We start from the raw sequence: 16239 nt of genomic DNA, 5'->3' as shown, positions 1-16239 counted from the left end.
TATTCGCCTTTTCTCATATTCTTACTACAAAATTCTTCTCTCTCTCTCTCTCTCTCTCTCTCTCTCTCTCTCTCTCTCTCTCTCTCTCTCGTAGTAGTAGTAGTAGTAGTAGTAGTAGTAGTAGTAGTAGTAGTAGTAATTAAACCCGCTTGATAAATATCTAATGCCAGTACAATTGAATGATAATAAAAGATAGATATAATCTGAACATACAATGCAATGCAAATTATCAAAATTCCTTTATGAATCTGAGAGAGAGAGAGAGAGAGAGAGAGAGAGAGAGAGAGAGAGAGAGAGAGAGAGAGAGAGAGAAATATGAAGGCAGTGCCTCTACTATTGTTACATTTGCAAAAGACGATGATTAATTAAGTGTATTTCGCCCCAAGATTTGTGATAAGCAAAGAGGATTCTCGCATCCCAGACTTTGATGGATAGATCTATGCCGTCGTTGTAAAGCTGCTGCCTTTGTCATTAATTAGGTAGGATATCAGCAGTGCCTCTGAGCTCGGTGGTCCATTCATCACACACACAACCTCTGGGGTTTCCCGTGAACTCTAAATGTAAAATCTAGCTATATGTAATGAAAATATTTTCTCATATCGCTCGATATTGGAAGGTTGCCATGATGGTGATATTTTACTGTAATTTGCGGTAAGAATAAATTGAAGTTTGCTAAAAATTTTCGAATATGATGTCTCGCAATAAGAATAAAATCATAAAAAAGTAAATTCATCTCTACATCTACTGATAAAACTACAGTATGTACTTGTTTAAATTATTTAAAGGTCACTCGTGAATGGTAGAGGCAAGGGACAGTGACAATGACCTAACTATCAGGACAATGTCCTACAGACTGACCTTATATACATATGATCAACATTTAAGCCCCATCTCCAATGAAGTCTCCACACAAGCTAGAACCAGGAAGGGCCAGACAATGGTTTGGGTATTGGAACAACGAATAAGAAATTCGTAGATATGTTTGTTTCGCTTTTAACGATGCCTTTTGAGTTCAATTTCATTCTTAACTGATGATCTATAAATCATTAGTCTTATCCAAAATAGATTATGGTATGCTAATATATGAATCAAGAGCTCATGCCACTTTTAAGGTTTAAAACGTAATACACATTCCAGGCCAAAGACTTTATTGTGCAGCCTTTAGATCTTCCCTGAATTGTTCAGTTTCATGTGAAAGTAGTGAACCCTCTCTGTCCTTGAATAGAGATTTCGTAGAAATGCAAAAAATAAAAGAAAAAAAAATATAAATATATATTTTATATATTACTTCTCATATATAGTTTCTTTTGTTTCCTCACTGTTGAGGCCCTGGAGCTTATGGCATCCTGCTTTTTCAACAAGGGTTGTAGCTTAACTAATAATAATAATAATAATGATAATAATAATAATAATAATAATAATAATAATAATAATAATAATAAGAATAATAATAGTGTTTTTAAGATCTTATCAATTAATTCTCCAACAAAGTGGCTTTTCAGCCGAAGTGAGATATCTTTAAACAATCACTAACCTCCATTTTCAATTAGGGCTCATGTGCTATTACAGTTTACAGACATCAGGATGAGCCTTGATCAATCGCATCTTTTTCCTCAATCTTGATATAATATTAAACAGCTTCATGAAAAGGAAATGCAATAAGCTAGAAAAGAAGAACAGTATCGTTTACTTAAAGATAGAACGATAATCAGGTCAAGGAAAGATAATACATAGATAAGAGACGTCAATATAAGTAGCATTCATATGTTACGTATCAGAAAATAGCGAAGATTGGAGTTCTAAGAATAAAATAGCAGATGCCATTTGCTATTAAAGATTGACGTGACGCAAATCCCTAAAATTGATTTCCCGTTTTATCAAAGTCAAACATTACATCAATCACTCTGGAATGTTGATACCAAAATGATCTTAAAATTCTCGGTCTTTTGTCAAAATATTTTTTGGGCTTTGATAATAAATCATCAGAGAAGGAGAGGAGTGGTTGTAGTGGATCTTGAAGAACTGAACACTTTGAACGTTTGAGTAGAACTTAAAAAGTGTAATTCACATCATAGTTCTTGGTATCTTTTTTTCTCCATTTCTAGTAGTAGTGAATATAGGATCTGTTATAACATTTAAAGGATCAGTAAGCATATTCTTTACATGGATGTGATTGTGGAGAGGAATGTTACTATGTAGTCACAGGAATGCTACAAAATTATGATAAAAGTTAACTCATAATACTGATGTTTAAAAACAGCCATCATTTTCTTTAGTCTACAGTCTATGGTCACATATTCCAAAGCTCTAGAACCTACAGGAGAGATGCATCTCGGCTCTAATAACTTGAAACCATCTGTAACTATTCTCGTGTCGACACGATTCGTTGACTGCATGATATGTCGCAATTATCAGTAACTATTATTCTTAATTCATATCGTAAAGCTATACAAGTTAAACAATATGATATTTCTATCGGCATTAATTCATACAATCTGCCACAATACCTTTAAAGTAAAACTGCTTTTTAAAATCACAATCTTAAAAAAATACAGATAATACAACCCAATTGTCGGTACCAAGATTGCTTCTGTATTGCAAAGTAATAATATAGTACATGTTTTGTAATATCTCATTTTAGCATTTTTTCTTTGATCCAAGCATCGAAACAATGGTCTCAACATGAATGCAACTTAGTGTACTTTGGATTGTCATGGAGGATATTATGTGGTGAAAAAAGGATATTGTGATATTAATCCCCGCCCCTCTCTCTCTCTCTCTCTCTCTCTCTCTCTCTCTCTCTCTCTCTCTCTCTCTCTCACGATGGTGAATAAATAACAAATAAACAGGAATATAAACCAAGACTATAACTTGTCAAATCTGTTTCGCAAGACTTTCAAAGTATATCGCAAGTATATGAAATAAATTCAAAGAAAGAGAGATGGCCTAATAGCTGTTAGTTTTTAGTTAAATTTTATTCACCTATGATTACTGCATATTCTATCTATGCAGTGACTAACTTGTTTATTTCTTGCAATGTTAAGTTTTATGAAATTTTGAATCAGCAGAGATTTTTTATTTTACAGCGGTTTCTTGAGAGGTAATGTCACAGGTCATCAAAGATGAGTGGTTTTGATGTTTGAATGTAGATGACGCCACTGTTTGTACAAGGATACTAAAGCAGACCCTCAGCTCAGGATGTCTGCTTCGTTGTTTTGTCATCCTTGTTACGTCAGGGGTGAAGGCAAGATGGAAAACATGTTGTCAATGCATGAGGTTCAGTTTAGTTGTACGTCGAAAGTTTTCGAAAGTTAAGTGGGAAAGGTTTAGAATATTGAATCTACATCGGTGAGTGGTGGAGTCTTTACAACGTTCTATGTCGTGCTAACGTTACAATTTAATTTTTTTTTTATTCTAATGGTAAATAGCAACCGGTAGACTCTTGAAGTCTGTCGAATATAAAAAAGGCAAATTGTCTAGAAGTGTTAGTGCAGATCGGGTACCTTTGTTCCGCCATTTTGAAAGATTTTGGCCGGCTCTAAAAGAGTGGTGGTTCGGCTTACGATAATGCTTTCTGGTCGGCGCCTTCGAGAAGTAACCAAGAAGGTTGTTCTAGTGAAAGTTCAGATTTTGCTCCCTCCGTGTAGTTTATTGGATTAAAGGTGTGGATTTCCCCTGCTTTGACATTAATGCTTTATTAATTTACTTCCTGCGATTCAAAAATTTCGGTATTACAGTAAATCTTGGATAGTTCCTTATAAAGGGATGCGGTTTTATATAGTAAGATTAAATTTTTCGTAAATGGCCTTTACATCCGTCGTAATTCTAGTTTGATATACCCTAATAAATCCTACGGTAAAGGTGGCCAATAAGTGGGAACAGGGTTTTTTTTGGGTGGGGGTAATTTACTGGTGAATCTTTGTTTAAAGTATCCTCTTCGCTAAATTGTTCTAGGGTGCATAATAAATCCATAAAATTTACACAATTGAGATCCTCTTCGCCTGAAACATTAACTTCGCTTTAATTTTTTGAGTTTACGTTTTACAAACTCTTATCTGCTCCAGTTCATGAATGTGCATAGATACTTCTGATCACTAGCCATCCTTCCACTTTTTCTACCAATGGACCTACCCCTGCTCGTTCAATAAGTAGCTACTCCTACCTTCCTCTACCATATGACAGTTTACCATATTAGGGAATATTTGTATTGAATGTCACGTAGGCAGTTCTGCCACGTAACCCCACTCCCTGTTCATATAGGAAGACTTCCCTAGTTCCTATGTAGTTGCCTTGTGTTGTAGTTCTGTCATGGAGGGAGACCAACGTAAAGTGTAATTGCTGCCATTATGGCTATTTGGATGAGATAGCAAAGTTCCACGGTGAGATTCAAGTTACTCAGTGTAGTGAAGTTTTTTGAAAGCTCTTTATCCCTTCTAAATGTTCCAAATTAGTTAAAGTTACTTTGATATAACCTTTCTTGCGTAGCTTTCGGACGAACTTTACTTTTTTCTACCATAATCAAATTTAGATATAGGGCTCCTTTTCTTAGTTTTCAAACTAATTTTGCCTTTTTCTATCATAATAAAATTTAGATGCATGGCTCATATTAAAATGGGTCCACAGTGGGAAATGGGGTATTTTGGATGGGCGAATATAGAAAATGGGTTAACTATTTGAAGCTCTCTATGCACACTATTTATAATAGTTGTTTTAATCAAATTTTAGTAATTTAAAATGGTTAAAACTCCAACGTTGTCAGACCTTCGGATGCACAGGAAACTTTTTTTTCAGTGTAGTGGGCGTTTGGAACAGTATGCATTGTATTAAGTTCCTATTGCATTAATGATTTTCTGGTTATTGCTCTGCCATTGCATGTTTATGAAGTTTTTTATTCTTTGGCAAGCGGTAATTGTTTCGCTACACACGTTATCCCAGTGGTTTAGTATTCCGGGTAGAATTATACAATGCTGCAATAATTGGTTAGTTAATAAGACTAGTTTGTAATGTATTTTGTGGAGGTCGGATCTTTTTTTGAAACTTTATTCCTGGTGGTAATCCAGTTTTATGGCTATGATGTTAAACTACCATACCTGGAAAGCTATGGCTTTAGTTAAATTATAGAATGGTGCAGTAAATATTTGTAGATAATAACTGGTTTCTGAAGTATTTGGTTTTGAATGTTTTTGATCATTCCTGGTGGAAATCCATAGTTATAGTGAAGGTGGGTAGACTACCATAACTGAAAAGCCAAAACTTTGTGCAAGCTATTATTAAACTACGTTCGAACTCCTTAAAAATGGTCTCTCGTGTTGATACTTATAATTAACTTTATAAGTTTGTCCTCGCCATAGAAGTAATCTTAAGTTACCGTAATCAAAGCAGTAATAAAACTGTCAACCATTTAGCTTTTGTTTGTCACGACTTCAGGACGCATAGAAAACAGGAGTTTTCATTGCATTTTCTATGGCGTAGTTTGTACTATGTTTGTATTAAAAATACTTGATCCTTGAGCTAATGAATTATTGGTTCCTGCTTTTCCGCATACCAGCTTCGCTCGTGATTGAACATTCTCACTGCTTATGTTCTGGCCAAGTGGACCATGTTTCGGTATGTGTTATCTCCGTGGACTAGTAATTTAGCGTTAATTTATCAATTGTACGAACCTAAAGGAGTGAATACTTTTAACAAAGGGGAGAATTGTAGCTTCATGCTTCAATATTCCAAAATTGGAAATAAGTGACTTGAAAATGAAACCTTGGGCTTTATATTGTTTGAACAAGTAACTTATGGCAAAAGCACCACTTGTGTTTTTCTGGAACTACCGGGTGGAAGGAGGCTCTTACGTGCAATGACTATTAAAGGAGCAAAACTGATTTTTTTGTTAAAATCTATAACCTTAATTCTTTCAATAGTAAAAGTGTATTTGCAAAGATCTATTTTTGAGTTTCAAAGTCCTAATATTGCACCTTTCTATTATAGAACCACTTATGAGCTACGTATTGTCATCAATTACGTTCAAAACGCCTAAAAAGTTTTCAAATTTTTATTTTAAACTTTTTCTTGAAGTTTGTCAGTCATAAAATTAGTAACAATTATAAGTAGCAGTAATGAAGCACTGTCAAAACTGGAGATTGTTTACCAGGACTTCCTAATGCATAGAAAATGGAGTTTTCATCCCAATTGGTATGGAGTACAGTAGTTCGTAGCAGTGTTCAGAAGTATTAAATACCTAGTTAGTTATTTAGCTAATTTATTTATTGGTTTACTCTGCCGCATGCTTGCTTGGCTTAAGATTAAACATTCTCATGCTCCCGAGTTCTGGTAACTGACTGTTTTGCCACGACAGTATCCCCGTGGGTTAGTATTTTGGTGTTATATGAACTTAGAAGGGGTGAATTATACATTTAACATAAGGGGAGAGATGTGTAGCTTCACACACCAGTATCTGATTGAACATGGATTTGGCCTCCTATTTCCAATGATCACACTAAATATATCACATTTTTCTACCCTAACCTTTTATTAACATGGTCAATACAGTGGTATGATTATATTGCATATCCCAATATTGAAAAATAACCAGTTTGAAATATAGAAAGTTGGGTCCTTTATTCTGTTTGAGCAAGCAACTTGATACATAAGCACCACCTATTTGTGATTTTCTAAACTACCAGTGAACAGAGGCTTCTTTGTGCTATGCCGAAAAAGCAAATCGGGTATTTTTATAGAAGTCTGTGTTCGTTAAGGTTCCACCATTAGTATAATTTGGAATTTTGTATTTGCAGAGTAACTATTTCACTGTCCTATTTTATAAATTTTTAATAATTGAAGGGTTGGAATAAGACTTAAGATTGTTTTTGTGAACTTCCGTATCAGCATAGAATTGACATTCAATGATTGCCTATAAGACAGAAAAAAATCAAATATTGGAAGAGGCAAGTTATATCAAATAGTAGTATTGACATTCAATGATTGCCTGTAAGACAGAAAAAAATAAAATATTGAAAGAGCTAAGTTATATCAAATCATATAGTTCACTGATAACTTGACAGTATTCTATAAACAATGACTTCTAGATGCAAAACTGTTAACATGATCGATGGTGTTCGAAGTTTCTGTAAATTTAATGCAAAATTTCCCTTAATTTTTATTAATTTTAATTCTCTGATTTACAGAACACAAGCTCAATGTCAGGACTCCTATGACAGGTTTTGAGCCATCTGCCACAGGCCAAAATCTTCAAGATCCTGGATCAGCAAGAGTGCAGTAGATTAAAATGTGTGCAACTTTGCATGTGAGAAAACTAGTTTGGGTAAAATTCTCCTTGAAAGGCTTCCATAAAGACTAGCAACTGGAGGAAATGATCCTGTGAATAGAACAGTCTTACAGCTCAGGCTTTCGGGGAGATCGGAGATTAGACTTGCGAAGTGACACTCGACCGGGTGGATCTTGCTGCCTCGCATATAATCTCTGAAGGAGCTTACCTCATCTATCCCAGAGCATTACTAGGCCCCTGGCCAGCCTTCATGGCGATTATCCAGAACTGTTTTACAGAAACAATAGAAAGTCGGTCTGCTTAGAACTCGCTGGGTGGCCCCTCTAAAACGGATTTGTTCGACACTATCATGGAGGCTTGCGTCGATGAGATGTGCAGTTCCATTCATTTTGCCATCAGTGAACCAGTCAGTGTCTGTTTCATCTAAGCAGATGAAGTGGGGTTTTTATTTTCATGGTTGACCCTGTTCTGTACATGAAAAAGAGGGATTTTTAAGTTTGCAACTTAAAACTTTATTCCCCATGTGGCTCTGGGGCATAAAAAAATTAGAATAGCGCCAACGTACCAGTGTTGTAAGAGGCGACTGAAAGGGACAACGAGGGGGCTGGGATTCCTCTTTCCTGTATTATATACTCCTATGAGACATTGAAGCAGTGGAGCTTGGGGAAGTGATTGCTCCCCACACTCTAGTTTTGGGGTGTCTGAATGTGCGTGTATGTAGTACAATAGAGTAAAGATGTGAGACGAAGTATGTTTAGGAATAAAGGACGCATATATTGGTTCTGTGAGACAAAGATAAAAGGGAAGGGTGAAGGGACTGGTGGTCTGGGATTGAAAGGCAAAGTGCAAGAGAGGGTGTGGCTTTGCCGAGTGAAGGATGATGGGTAAAGTGGAATGGAGGGATATATCTAGGTTAATGTGGGTAACGGTTAGGTTGGGTAGGGAATCTTGGGCTTTAGTTAGTGCATATGGACCAGGTTGTGAAAAAGTAAAGAGCAGCAGAATGAGTTCTGGAATGAATTAACTGTGTAGAAGGAATTGTGTAGTTGTCATGGGTGACTTAAGAGCTAGAGTGGGCACTAGAGAGGTAGATGTCTTTGGGAAGTAATGCGTACCAGGTGTAAATGAGTGTTGAGAGACTGGTAGATGAGTGTTGAGCAAAAAATGGTGAAAGTTCTAGCTTTTTCAGTTAAAAAAACTATACATATACATGTAGGTAAGAGTGAGGTTATGAGATGTACGAGAAGTGTACGTTGTGCGAGGTTGAATGTAATGTTGGAGAGCTACTAGAGGTGGTGGATCAGTTTAAGTACTTGGGGTCTGTTGTTGCAGCAAATGTTAGTGGAAGCAGATGTACGTCAGTGAGTGAAGGATGCAGTGTGTTGGAGCAGTGAAGGGAGTGGTAAAGAATAGAGGGTTGGGCATGAATGTAGAGAGTTCTGTAAAAGTGATTGTACCAACTGTGATGTATGGATCAGATCAGAGGTGTGGGGAATGTAAGTGGAGAGACATAAATTGAATGTTGAGTGTTAGTGTCTAAGGAGTAAGGCTGGTGTATCTCGAGTAGATAGGTTTAGGAATGTAGCGAGTGAGATTGGGTGCAAGAAATGAGTTAGCAGCCAGTGGATATGAATCTGTTGAGGTGGTTTGGCCATGTTGAGAGAACAGAAAATGGCTCTGCTAAAGGTGATGAATGCAAGAGTTGATGGGAGAAGTAAGAGAGGAAGGCCAAGGTTTGAGTGGATGAATGGAGTGAAGAAAGCTCTGGGTGATAGGAGGATAGATGTGTGAGGGGCAAGAGAGCGTGCTAAAAATAGGAATGAATGGCGAGTGATTGTGACACACTTCCAACAGGCCCTGCTGCTTCCTCCGGTCGCCTTGGATGACCGCAGACGTAGCAGCAGTAGGGGATTCAGCTTTATGAAGTTTCATCTGTGGTGGATAAGAGGGGGCTGGGCTGTGCGGTTGAGTCCCTTGTGAGGAACGTAGAGGGGTTGGTCCCCTTTTTTCATTTGTTTGATGTCGGCTACCCCCCAAAATTGGGGGTAGTGCCTTGGTATACGTATGTGTATAAAACTTTAAATGTTAGAAAAATAACTGCACTTAAACAATTTATTTAGATTCTTAATGCATGTTGTGTAGATTTTTAATGTATGTTGAGTAAATTTTAATGCATCTTTTGTAAATTTTTAATGTAATGTATCATAGATAAGCACACAATTATAAATGTGCAATTACTTGTAATGAAAATTCCAAAATATATTTAAGATAGTTTACCCTCGTAGGCGATTAGGAATACTTTTTGTAGAGAATCTATATTTTTATCTCAAAAGTTAGGGGGTTAACCTTTATTTGTTGCTAGTTTTGCAGTGCAGTGTTTTAATTTCAATTAATATATTTTATGCCTAAAAGTGTTGATGTGTAAATGCCTTTGAGAATAGATATTTGCCATAGTTATTTGTAAGTTATTTACCAGTTTTCCTATTGTTGACTTAATTATGGTCATTCAGTAGTAAGCAATTTTGAGGAAATTATAAGGAAAAGGAGTAGAAAAAATCTTGATTGGTTCAAGATATGACAAGATGTAGTATGTACATTATCTGGTTACAAATATTCTTAAAGGTGTTCAAAGTGTACGTTAATTTCCAGATAATTGAATTAGCCAGTTGACTGGGATTGTCAATTTTTTCTTGTTTACTGAAAGGATTTTGCAATTGCCCCGACAATACTGCATATTCTGTCTTGTAGCCTGCCTTTGTGTAATTATACATCAGCTAGCTTTATTAGATTTGGAGGTAATAGCATACAGTACCAGGCTAATCTATTTAATGGTGATTGCAGTCTTCATTTTGTCCTATATTTACCAGTTGTAATAAATATCTATCAACATTGCTTTTTTAGATTCCTAATTTTTCACATTAAAATATCTTGAAGGCTTTAAATTATTAAAAGGCATCTATTACATCTTGCTTTAAGACTAAACATCAGTGTTTATGCTTTAACCATAACTTAAAGATTAATAATTAAAACCTTGTCTTTATTTGTGCCATAATTAATTGTGAAAATTTTCCATGCATACTTACTGGTTGCGTGCTTACTGGTTCCTATATTTCCTATATCAGTCATAACAAATTCCCTTAAAGAATTCTTTACCAGCTGCTGGTTCCTATATTTCCTATATTATCAGTCATAACTAATTCCCTTAAAGACTTCTTTACCAGCTGCTACTGATCAATAAGATAGCACACACAATTTACGAAGTTATATTTAATCAAAACATTCTCTAAACTTTACCATGTTTAGGAGAAAAGGCGTTCCTCTACAAATGCGAGTACCATTTTTATTCATTCCTTTAAGAGCTTCCCTTTGTTAAAATGCTGGCTTTTAAGTGTTTATTGAAGCAACGTTTGATTTAAAGCACACACTGATGGTAGATCACCCTATGAATTTCAGATAAAAACAGGCAATTCGGTGATTTAATTAAACAAGTTGTACAGTACTGTCTCGAGTTACGGGTGAACATCTATTTGAAGAACAGCGCTATATATCACTGCCGTATCCATTAAGTGCTGATAGTACAAACTTCATGACTTGTATTGATAATTTTTTAAGAAATTTGAAAAATTAGATCAGGCAGAGGAAAGAAACTGGGATTAAAGTGATTTATATCTATAAGGGTGAAAACTGGTCTGAGGCTTTTAGGGGTAATTTGAGGTTGTATGTGGATAAAGGAAGACTCAAATTCATTCCCAAATACATAACTAAGACTGCGAATGTGAGTTTCTAAGCAATCGTATCCTTAATTTAGAATACAAATATTTGACGTTGAATGAAGTAAGCCATGCATTCATGCAATGTACAGAAACAAAAACTCCCTATAAGAGGTACCTACTTAAAATGAGTGGACCACCGGGGACAAGCTTCGAAAGGTACGGTTCTTTTATTTGGCTAACTTTAATGTCTTTAAACTGCTTACCTATGAAGATATAAAAATCCAGGCATCCTGTACAGTGACTGAAATTTCAACCCTTTAAAATTGGTTAAGATCTATAATTTGTCTAGGTATGGCCTAAGAAGGAGCAATTAAGTGTTAAAAAGGGATCTGGCTATATCCCCATGAAAAGACTACAGAAATGTTGGGCCTGAGGAAAGTGAGATTAATCAAAACTTAACAAGTTTTCCTAGTCCTATAGCCCATGGAACTAATGTTCCCTAAAGAATGTTTGTAGCATACATTCTTAAGCCCCTTCTACATGAGAGGCAAATGCAGGTGAGCACTCTGATTTACCCATTATTCTCTTGATTTGAAACGGTTGCTATATCGAACCGTCAAAGGTGGGTAGAGGGTACAGGCAGGTAAACGTATGACTTGGGCTAGACACCAGGCAAAGGCCAGAGTAGTCAGAGCTGTGCCAGGCAATGTTGACACTAGTTGGGGGCCATCCAGTGCCCTAACAGGAGCAAGCGCTTCGATGGGTTGCCCGTGGTTTCCTAGTCTGAAGTTATCAACACGTGATTGCCACTCGTACCATAAAATTGATAAGTCTGCCTGCCATGTATTTGGCCCTCGTGTGAAAGGGGCTTAAAGGTATTTAAAATATTGCACAGCATATTCCGCATTGTCAAATTATCATCACTGAAGCAGTTAGTAAACTGGAAAGCCTTCAGTTTCTTCTTGAAAGCCTTAATATCATCAATCTTTTTTTCTTGGGGTTGTACTTGAGGCCCGTCCATACACGCGGCAAATGCAGGGCCGGCGCACTTTTCATTCAATACTTTTGCGTTGAAACTTGCCAGATCAAACAGTCAAAAGGCAGACAGTAGGCACAGGCAGGTGAGCGTGTGACTTTGGCCAGACACTGGGCAGTAAATCGAGTTGTAAGACGACAGTCAGGCGTCCATCCAGTCCCTCAACAATGGGTACAGGTGCTTTAGGGGTTTGCCCGTTTTCCTCATTTATGACATCTACACACTAGATCATCATCCATTGAACAAAATTGGTAAGTGTCTGCCCAATGTGCATTTGCCCCTTGTGTGGAAGGGCATTTAGGCTTTAAGCCCTGTCCAGAGAAGTTATAGGCAATCTGAGACCAAGGAATGTTATCTCTTGGGTGTTTAGTGGGAGCTTATTGCATAGTACAACCTAAAGTAGAGGTATGTCTACAACTTGGCTCCAATAACTCTAAACCACATGTAACTATTCTAATGACTGGAGGATTTGTAGCAATTTTTATGTCTTGGACGGCCAGTTCTGATAATTTGTCATTGCACATGTCTTGCACACTATTCTAAGTTAAAATAGGCACCTACTGTTAATTCAATTAGCATAGGGATAATTCTTTCTTGGAGTGGAACACCTTTTTTTTATCTTGCAATATTATTTTTTTGTAATTACTTGAATAATGCACTGGGTAGATTGTAATAGATTGAGCTACAGTAGTCAATCCGGCAATAGCACAGTTAATCACAGGTGTCTTAACAGAAATCCTCTAGGTACTTCTTTACAAAGTGATATTTCTAAGGTGATTTCTAGCGATGCTTTCTGCATTATTTATTTGAGAACATGAAAATAGTGATACACGTAGGGCACAAACTTTGCTAGATGTCAAGACAAGATTGTCACCCAAGTTTTACAGGTTGTTTTAATTTCTTACCTCTATAAACTTTTATTTTCATTGAGATTTAATTGTTTAGATGCCATCCATTCCCTGACACCAATAAGTGGATGGTGTAAAGTTTTAGCGGTATCTTCATTTATAGGGACGTTACTGTGTATCACCTGCAAGTAGCTTAAACTTCATTTTGTCTGTAGCACTTTTAATAGGCCTATAGTACAGATACAAAATAAGATTGAACCTAGTACACTTCCATGGGGTACTCCTCTACTTAATGGTCCATATGATGAGCAAGAGTTTCCTTTTTGTACAAAACAGTTTATCATCCTTGTAATCTATCTACTCCAAAGATTAATATTCAATGCCAATGGGCCATAAATCATGTACTTCGTGCACAACTGCATAGCAAGCAGCATTAAGATCTAGTAATACTGATGCGACATGTGTCCTCATCCATCACTTCAAGCAGAAAATTTGTAACAGAGCTTGGAGGTTGTCTACGTAGAATATAATTATTTGTATGATGACTGGTTGTCTGGAAATGCTTCCATTCTTTCTAAACTAACTAGTTGTTCGATAATTGCGTATTCTAGCATATAAGATATAAAGGATAAATTCGAAATTGATCTGTATGAACTTGAAGAATTCTAGAAATACTTTGACCACTTCTTGGTTGTTATACCCATCCGGAGCCTTTTTTTCATTTACATTTCCCATTATATTATTTAGGAGACTGTAACTTATTCCTGTCCGTTGCTATTTCCTAGATTTTTCCTTAGTGTTACTTTTTTTCCCTAAATTGGTAATCATATTGGCACTTATGGTCTTTTATTCCCTTCACGCATTTTCAGTTTTAACTGACTCCACTTTATTTACGACTTCTTTCCCTCTTCTTTAGTCTAATCATCGAACCAAAATCTGTCTTTACCACTTATTGCCTTTTCCCTAAATGGTCACATGTTTTCATATTAATTTATATTCGCCCAACTGTATAGTTATAAAGAAACCTTAGTCATTATATTGTTCAGGTTCGGATTCAGGTATAGATTTGACCTTCCCCTCGATCATATATTAACAAAGTGAGGTTACTGAAACTGTTAGCACTTGGGTATTAAAGTGGTTATTCTAAACATGTCTTGTTCAGTATAGCTCCAAGGTTCCAATGAACGAAAGACATCAAGACTTATATTTTTTTTTCTTCTAAAAATAAATTTTACTAATTTGACCTTTAAATTTCTTGTTACAGAAATAGTTTTGCTTATTAAAGACGTTATCCGGGTAGTAAATGTAGACTTTGTCTAGTAGAAACCATGGCGAACAACCCTTTATCAGTCAAAAGCAAGAAAACGAAGTAAAGAGAATGATGATAAGTGCTGGTATACCTTATTTTGTCGCCTACTAATAAACGTAAGAAATTTTCAGGTGAAGGCTCTGTGAATCATATAAAAGATGCTAATGTTATCAATGTTAAAACTCTTCGGCTGTATTTTCCAGGATCCAGAGTATTTCTCTAAGAATGTTTTGGGTTTCCACGATCAGGTTTGATAGGCAGTTCGTCTGTCCAATTGTCATCCAGAATTTGAGGTTCTATTTAAGGGAGGGAGAAACATCCCACATATTACAGTTAAGGATGGGGTACTTGTTTTATTTTGTTTTTAACAAAAAGTGGCTTTGAAAATATTGTAATGGTAAAACCAAAGGAGCCGTGTGGTGATTGTACAAAAGTAACTATGTTTGGCTACCCTACTTACTTGGACCCAGATGTTTTAATTAACTAGCTATTTATATAGGCAAAACGTTGAGAAATTGAATTCAATGGTGAGTCTGTCCCTAAACCTCAATTAATTGCACTTATTAGGGGTCCTCCAATAGCAAGAGTATTTATCAAATGCTTAAGATATAAACCCTGTCATGTATTTTAAGTATTGCAGGTGTGGTCAAATGGCTTGAAAGTTCCTAAATGAGCATCGCTGTCGATTTTGTGGTCAATCCCATGAGTCGAGGGTGTGTTGTGACAAAATGAAGGAAGAGGAAAAAAAAATCGGACCCACTTGCTGCAATTTTTTTGGGGGGAGGGGCTCATAATGCCAGGTCTGAAGTATCCCCGAAGGTTCAAAAGTGACCGTTCGTTTACGATAGATGATGAAAATCTTAGAAACGATAGTTCTGCTTTTATTCATACTCAGGTTCCAGTGGCTAATGAAAATTGCTGAGAAAAGCGCATGGAACAGCATAACCAAAGTTCGGTCAAAAATAAGTCTCGTAAGGAGACTTAATATGAGTGTTTGAAATTTGGAAGAAATAAGGAAAAATCTATAATAGGCTTTGTTGACAGTCAGAGTCCTCTTTTGTCTTTAAATACTAAATTACCTTCTGATGATGAAATAGTTACCAAATGCAAATAGTACATTTCTATTGTAAAAGTGTCTGGCTACAGTGTATAATTTGTCTGGATGCCTTCACAATATGATATATATTTCAATGGTGTTGCTGATGAATTAGCTGAACAGGGTTGTAATATAGAATCTATAGACTGGACCACTTCAGTTATCAAGACAAAAATGAAGTCACACATTGCAAGGATAAGGGGAGGATATAACACAGAAGGCTAGGCTATTATGAGTAATGACAATAACTGTCTCATCATGATTCTATTAGTAACAATCTACGTTTTACTTAGGGAAAGTCTTCATCTAAATGTGATAAAATTGTTATGAGACTTAATTTAGGCTATAAATACTACTGGGAATATAAGAGTGGAGAGGGTATCCTTTGTAGAGTTTGTGACGCTGCTAATTTGCACACACTGCACCATTACATTGTGGAATGTAGTTCTTTGTCAGAATTTAGGAATCTTAATAATAATTGTTGTGAGCAAATGGTGTGCTTTTTGCACTGATGATAATTTATGCAAGAATATTGCAAAACAAAGTTTATAAACACTGACAGAAGTTATTAAAACTGATCATCTACCTTATTGCTGATTTTATTTTTAGATGTGTAGTGTTTGCTGCAATACTGTATAGAATCGTGTTCCCTGGAAATTTTTTAATTATCTTCGCCAACTTCGTTGCTAAGGTTGTTTTGATAGGCGTTTGTTTGTATCTCTGTATGTGTGTTTGTGATCTGTGTTTGTGGTTCGCATAACTCAAAAACTGTTCGACCGCATCTCATGAAATTTGGTGGGACGATTGGTCATGATCCAAAGACGATTTGATTAGATTTTGGGAGTGATTGTGGCGTTTGTGAAGGTATGCACTCCACTGAGTGCCCATTCTAGTTTGAAATTTGATGTGAAACAAAAGCGTGTTTTCTCTGTACATTAAAACATTTTATGTAAAAAGTGGT

The 16239-nt window shown here is 36.1% G+C and overlaps 1 long non-coding RNA gene across 1 annotated transcript; it reads left to right on the top strand.

The window, feature by feature from the left end:
- Window positions 1-3248: 3248 nt before the first annotated feature.
- Window positions 3249-7982, top strand: LOC137639038 (uncharacterized). Its single transcript, XR_011044216.1, has 2 exons — window positions 3249-3348; window positions 7176-7982. It is a non-coding gene; the product is annotated as an uncharacterized lncRNA (long non-coding RNA).
- Window positions 7983-16239: the final 8257 nt, after the last annotated feature.

Source organism: Palaemon carinicauda, chromosome 4 (assembly GCF_036898095.1).
Source record: "Palaemon carinicauda isolate YSFRI2023 chromosome 4, ASM3689809v2, whole genome shotgun sequence".
Lineage (NCBI taxonomy): Eukaryota > Metazoa > Arthropoda > Malacostraca > Decapoda > Palaemonidae > Palaemon > Palaemon carinicauda.
This window is presented reverse-complemented; position numbering and strand designations above follow the sequence as displayed.